We start from the raw sequence: 7,622 nt of genomic DNA on the forward strand, positions 1-7,622 counted from the left end.
ATGTGTGTGTGTAGGGCTGTGAGTAGAGTGCGAGGGGTTGAGGGAGAGGACCAGTCCGGGGGCAGAATGAGCTTGACGATGCACACCGCACACACCGACGGGGCGGTGCAGAGTCAGCCTCCTCCACACACACACACACACACACACACACACACACACACACACACACACACACACGCGGCAGATATAGGGTGGCACAGGTATGAAGTTTAGCTCCAACAACTGGATTTTTTCTACACCAATCACAGAGAGGAGTCAGTTTTTGTGCTGTCTAGATCACCGTGATGGGGAGAAAAGAAGCTGCTGTGCTCGGTGATCAGGACAGATGGAAGACCCTCTGTCCCACTTGGCCCAATTACAGGTGTTGATCCAGAAGTGAACCAGATTGTCCAACAGCAGCAACAGTATCCTGCCTGTGCATGCAGCCGTCACCCCTGACAAAAAGGGAGGAGTAAAGAGGATTTATGCAAAAGTAAAAAAAGAAAAGCAAAGTATCTGATCCTCCTGACAAATTCAGGAACAACACGACTGAGGAGGAATTCAGCATCTTGCTTAAGGCTGCTTCAGCCAGTCTTCTTATTTTATGCAGCATCTATGGTGCCACATCAATGGATTTATAACACTTTATTACAGCCTTTTGTGCCGTTTATTGGCCCCTAATTTGTCTTTTTAGCCCTTTAATCCATCAGATTGACGTGTTTGACCTCTGATCTTCTGGTAAAGGGCTGCAAGGCATCTTGACCAAACTTAATTTATTAAATTATAAACATTTACAACTGCAATCTTGAATTATTTTAAGAACCTTCTATTAATGACTTATCTTTATGACTGCACATGTAAGCTTTATTGCCCTTTATTAATGATATTACCTTTAATGCCTTGACTTTGTGAATGACCCAAAAGGTGCTCTTATTATGCTTGTAACTGATCTATAAAACACTGGTGAACCATTCACTGACAGTTAGCAAAGTCATTTGTTACAACTTACAATCCGTCTATATAGAGTGACTTTTCAGAAGGTGGTACAGCTATTATTTCCATATGTCTACTTTTGCACAAATATTATACAGTAGAAATTGCTGTTGATTGGTGAATTAATGAATTTTGACAAGTTGGCTTGAGTGGATATGAATATGTAACAATGCAGAGGAAGAAATCCCCCTATCACTGAATGAAATGATGTCTAAATTAGCCATGAGGCAAGAGCTGTCAGCAGCATTCGCTCTAATGTGTGTGAAAAAAGAAAGAGGGAGAGTTAATATTTCTGTGTGATCCTTCCAAAAAAAGGTATAGGAGCAGAAGGCTTGGTTACAGGGTTAGTCAGAGCCCCTGTGGGGTGAAAAATGATATCTCACAGCACACATGCGCATGCACACAGGACTAGAAAACACCCCAAAATCACAGAGGATAACACACTACGTCCCCAAAGACACCAGTTTGTATGAATGAGGTAGAAACAGATAGGCAGCTGGTTTATGTGATGTGGACCATGCGTGGTTTTATTCTCCTCTTCAGAAGACCGAGCTGCAGGGGCCAGGTGCAGCCATCAGCAGCCCAGCAGGCTGAGGCCTCTCTGGGGTAAAGTATTGTGAAGCTCAGCCTGTTCCCTCAGGAGCCCTGGAGGTATAGAGGGGGCCTCCTGTATGTATGGAAGTATTATTTAGCTGTGTCCTCCATCTTCATCAGGGCGACAGATCAAAAGCTACAGCCTCAACAACAGGGCCCCCCTCTTTTGTTAGAAGTGTGTGTGTCTGTAGGGGTGCACACATATATGCACATACATTAACATTCAGGAAATGGGACCTGATCTTTATAATCTTTAATATGAAGTGGCCTTAAGGGAGAAAGCGAACTCGTGTGGTGAACCTGAGACTCCAGCAGCACAGGCCAGGAACACTTCATCACACTCTCGTGCTCTCCCTGAAGGGTAAGAAAGATTGACTGGACTTACACTGGAGGAGGGGTGTATGAACATTACACAGTACAATGGTCCATAAACAGAAAATTAAACCATGACTACCCCATGAACCAAACAGGTGTGGCAATGCCTAACAGTGGCACTAGCATTAGCTGAGAAGTTAGCATTTGCTGTGGTATCTGCCCCCCACCAGACTGGTAACCTGTGTTAACCATAGACTGCTAGGATGTAAACTCATGTGCTAACATGTCGGTAGCTATTCAGTAAAAGCCTGGTAAAAAGGTAACTTTAACCAACGTTATGCTAATGATGAGTGACATCACAATGGCTATTTCCACCTCTTTAATATGGTCATACAGCAGACACCCAAAACATGTTAGAAATGATCTGAAGCTATTAATATGAAATATATAAAGACAAAGCCTTTTAATGCCAAAGGATGGCCACAAGTCAGTGTAAATATTGTCACTTCTGCAATGATCCAGTTTGGGTACATACACTAAAAACAGTTGCCACTGTCATGTTGTAGTGATGCAGGTACCAGAAAAGCTGTTTGTTGACATGGGACTCACAGAGGTTTCAGCCTTGTCAGGCTCATTAGGTGGCCTGCAGCAATGCTTACAAATCATAATGGACTCTCAAATTATCTCTACTGTTGTCTCAGAAGTGTCTCTTTTAAAATTTAATGAAGCACTGCTCTGAAGGACATCATTTGCCAATTTGTGAGTAGTTGGAGATTTATATTCTGCCTGCAGTGAAACATTTTCAATAGAATATTTATACCATTCATGAAAGAAACACACAAAATCCCAAAGACATCAAAATCCAGAAGCAAATGTAAATTACAGGACAATTCAGATAGAGTTAAGGAGAGATGAAACAATTAATCAGTTAACTCTGGGTTGTTCTTACTCGACATTTGAAGATGGTCCTTTGAGGTCTACGAATCTGTCATAGACATTTGTAGACTAAATGATGTTTTGTAGACTAAATAATCAACCAGTCAATCAAAAAATAATTGTTAGTTGTAGCCCAAGTATCAAGTAACAGTATCAATAACATAAAGACATGCTTTAAGGACTTTAAGTAAAACGTTGGCTAAACTTTCTATTACACCTCATATTGTCCAGAATGGCACTGCGGTATGTATAAAATGATCTGAGCACATTTTTGATCTGCATGGGAATCAATACCAAATGCAACAGGCATAAATTTACACGGAAAAATCCCTGGGGTGGGACGGCAGAGGTGGGGGGGTTGCTGCTGTCCATGACTACATGGTGAGAAGCCATCAACCCAACAGATCTAACACGCACGTGTGTGCAGGAACACACACAGGCATTGAAATACTCATTGAAATACATCAATATTACAAAGTCTGGGCTCTTAAATTCTCATTTAATGACAAGACCCGGACTGAGTGACCCTCAGCATTGAATTGTGGGATAAATTTTGCTGCCTGCGAGTCAGGAGCAGAACTCTGCTTACTCATCTGACCACAGTCCTCTGTCTCTCTCTTTCTCCTTGATGTCTCCTTCTCCTCTTACTGTTACACAATGTGTGTGTGTGTGTGTGTGTGTGTGTGTGTGTGTGTGTGTGTGTGTGTGTGTGTGTGTGTGTGTGTGTGTGTGTGTGTGTGGGAGTGTAAATCACCGAGAAGTGTGTGTTGCGGACAGATCATCAATAGGTCCTCTGGTTCTCTGAGTGAAAATGCAGACAGATTACTGAACAGGCGAGACCACCTGCCCATGCTGCCGAGTCTTCATCTCTATGCACACGTTCATGGAAGCACACTGGCAAACAATGCTAACATAAGCAAATGATTTCACTCGTGTATGTAGGAAGTGGAGAGTGTGTGTATGAATGTGTGCGCATGTGTTGCATGTGGTGGTGGGCATCACTCACAGTGTCACAGCCAATCAGTTTTACGAGCGGAGGATCCATAAATCTCTCCTCATTTATTAACCTCTTTCTGTTTCGGCCGCCTCTCCTCTGCGACCCGGCTCTTTCACTGCAGACACAGCTGTTTATGGTTGTCTGAGAGGACACGCTGAGTCAAAGAGATGCAGAGAAACTCAGTGTGAAAGGCCCTGATTGATCGTCAGCCTTACTTTGCACTGGTTAACTGGTAAAATGGGACAATCCAAAACAAGGCCTGGGGGCTGAATTCTTAACAACCTCTCTTTTGGCTTTTTAAATGGCCCCAGAGAGACAAAAGTGCATTGTTTGGTTCAATTTAATGCAATTTGTGGAGTGAAATTTCCTAAAATTTATCACCAAAATACTTTAATAGATGTTTGATATATGTTTAAAATCATCAAATATCCTTCTTCATCCTTATATTGATATATTTCTGCATACTTGTGTTCCGCAATCTGCAATACTTCAACAGAGTCACTCTCTGGGAAGTAAGAGCCTTAAATGTTATTACAATAACTGCAGCAGCTTCATTAAAACCTTGTCTTCATCAGTCTAAATAATGGTTTATGTGGTTTGCAATGACACACACAGATCCACAAACACACACACGCTATCAGAGGAAATGCAATACTGAGCAGATGAAATCACTTAGTCTCTCTAATTTAATTTACTTTGAATTACCGGATATTAAACTTCTGCCAGCAGAGGGCAAACACTTCTATCCACACCAGTAATGTTTCTGTGTTAGTCACTCAGATACTTGTCAACAGTTCAATACATGGAACACCTTTTGAGCTCAAAATTGAAATGAAATGGTTTGATTTTTCTATGCTGTCTTATCACCTCAGTGAGGGGTTATCCAGTAGTTTGAGGTCAGAGAACTGGAGTCATGTTACAACTGATGGAGCAATAACATCAACCTGTTTCTATGCTATGCTAAGCTAAGCTAAGCTAAGCTAACCTGGCTGCTGGCAGGGGCTTTATACTTACCAGAGAGATAATCTTCTCATCTAACACTCAGCTGTAATGTAACTCCAGTTCTCTGATTTAGAGTTTGACGTATTTAGTCAAGGGAAGGAAGAGTTACTAAGTGTTTCTATTATTTTGTTCACTCTTTGTCCACATGGTTCCTATCTGTCCTCACACACCACCATCTTTCACTTTACTGCCGTTATTGATTATCAACTACACTGCTGATACTGAGCATTGACCTTTCTGTCTCGTGAGCAAGTCTGAAGGACGTTTGTCTGTCTGGATGCACAACATTAATTCATTTTACAGTACATGGACAACAGGGGCATCGTGGTATGGAGAGTAAGGATAAAGAGACAAAGCAGACATGGAGAAACAAGTGCAGTGACAGATAATACTTCAATCAGCTACTAATATTTGGATTTATTTCTGTTTTCCTATCATGGATACAGATGCATCTCCACATTACAAAGGTGGAAGGAGAGTTAAGGGGCAAAATTGAGCCAGTGCTGCGCTTCTTAGCGACAAGCCATGCAGTCTGGTGTCAGAGTTCACTCCCTGGGGACAACTATATTGAACGATGCATGTCTGATGCACACAAACACACACTCTCAGAGGGTGACATCATCCAATCTGCGTGACTCATGCAGCACACACACAGTTTATGTCTAGTTTAAAAAAGAGGACTAACGAAGGTCGTTTGGGAAGAAATTTACGAGTCCGGCCTCTTGTTATGTGGAATAAAATGTAGGTGTTCAAGTTATAATTACTATCAGCAGACCGTGGAGTGTATTATTACTCTCATCTGGAGACAGCTGTGGTTTAAACAACTTATTAGGCCAACAGTGCCATATCAGCGAATTATGAATGAAAGCATCCTCTCCTCTCCTCTCCTCTCCTCTCCTCTCCTCTCCTCTCCTCTCCTCTCCTCTCCTCTCCTCTCCTCCACAGGTTTATTCCATTAATCTAATTTATTTTTATTTTAGGTCTGATTATTATTTCTTTATCTTTTGCTGTGTCACATACAGTTAATCCTCACAGTGATTAAGGTCTCTTGCTCATCCTCTACAAGGTAAAACAATCCCTTTGTTCAGGTTGTCGTCCATCTCCTTCACACACACACACACACACACACACGCTCACACACACACACACACACACACACACACACACACATCGGTCATACATCCCCACTTAAATCAAACACAGACAGGAAATTGATATATTTTGTGTGGGTGTGTGTGTGGATGTGTATTGTTCACACTGTGAGGTCTCGCCTTCCTCATGCAGACAAAATGTAACTCATGGGCTCATGGAAAACTGCCCCATGAGTATCAGCAAGGAGAGGAAGACAAGCAACACTGTGTGTGTGTGTGTGTGTGTGTGTGTGTGTGTGTGTGTGTGTGTGTGTGTGTGTGTGTGTGTGTGTGTGTGTAGGTCTCATACCTGCTATGTTGGGTTTACATGGGTGCAAGTACAGGAAGGATCTAATTAAATTACTCCAGAGAGATGACTTCATCCTGATTCCCTTTTCCCTGCCCCCTTCCCAGCACCCCCCACCTGCCACACCCTACCCCCCACCCTTGCCATCCCAGCACCACCCATGAGTTGCATGGCAGCATGACAGCACGTCTTTGGACCAAATTAGCTGTCAATGCAACCCCCTAATTCCCGACAGACAGTGGGGTAATTTAATCAGCCAGCTATAGCCTGCAGCAGAGCAGACATGCTTACACATACGCACACATATGAAAGTCCACAATTATCATATCGTACAATAACACAAGGAGTGGTAGAGAAAAAAAAAATCTAACGAGATAACGAACTTTACACATGATTCTACTTTTATGTGTGTGTTACCGTTTGGTGTTTATCTGCGAGTCGGCTGCTTTGTGACAGACTTTTTCTACTGGATTAAGATAAATGAAGTCTAATCCTAATCAGAGCAGATTAAATTGCCCAGATCACTATAATAACCAGATTACACAGACTCCCCAGACTCAAGACACCCCTGCTCTTTTTTTAAAGCCTCCATCCACACACACACAAAAACGAACAGACACACTGTCAGAAATGGTTGAATCATGGGAAAAATGAGAGGGGAGGGACGGGGGAAGAGACAGAGGGAGTTACTGTGGAGGTGTAAGAGAGAGGGAGGTGGAACAGCACCCTGACCTGTCAGTTTGCAAACGGTAATGGCTTGTGTGTGTGTGTGTGTGTGTGTGTGTGTGTGTGTGTGTGTGTGTGTGTGTGTACGTGTGTGTGCATGTGTGTGTCCTTCTGTTGTGTGTCTGTGTGTGAAAACAGAAACTTGCTTATTAATTCACTTCTGCCTGGGGACACTGGGTAATGAAATCATCGTTAGTAAGTTCAATACACAAAGGTACAAGTAGCCTGCACACACACACACACACACACACACACACACACACACACACACACACACACACACACACACACACACACACACACAGTGATTGGTGTTAACATTGTAACTAATGCACTGACACAGTGAACAAAAGCCCAGCTGTCACTCCAGAGGCTTAACAATCATACATGAATATTCATCACAGCAGAGAGCGACAGAGGGTGAGCTTGGCTTTCCAAAGCATCATCTTGGTCCAGTGGAGTCAGCTCCCGAACCTCATGTAGGCCCAACGAAACATGATGCACACACAAAGCTTCAGTGTTATTAAGTGTTGTTAGCCACATAGTAAGAATGTCTGTAAAGCAATAACAGTGTTTTCTATCTAAAGATGTCAAATTAAGCATGTAAATGGACACCACCTCACATTATCTGAACAGGAATGGT

This window comes from Chaetodon trifascialis, chromosome 14 (genome assembly GCF_039877785.1).
Source record: "Chaetodon trifascialis isolate fChaTrf1 chromosome 14, fChaTrf1.hap1, whole genome shotgun sequence".
Taxonomy (NCBI): Eukaryota; Metazoa; Chordata; class Actinopteri; order Chaetodontiformes; family Chaetodontidae; genus Chaetodon; species Chaetodon trifascialis.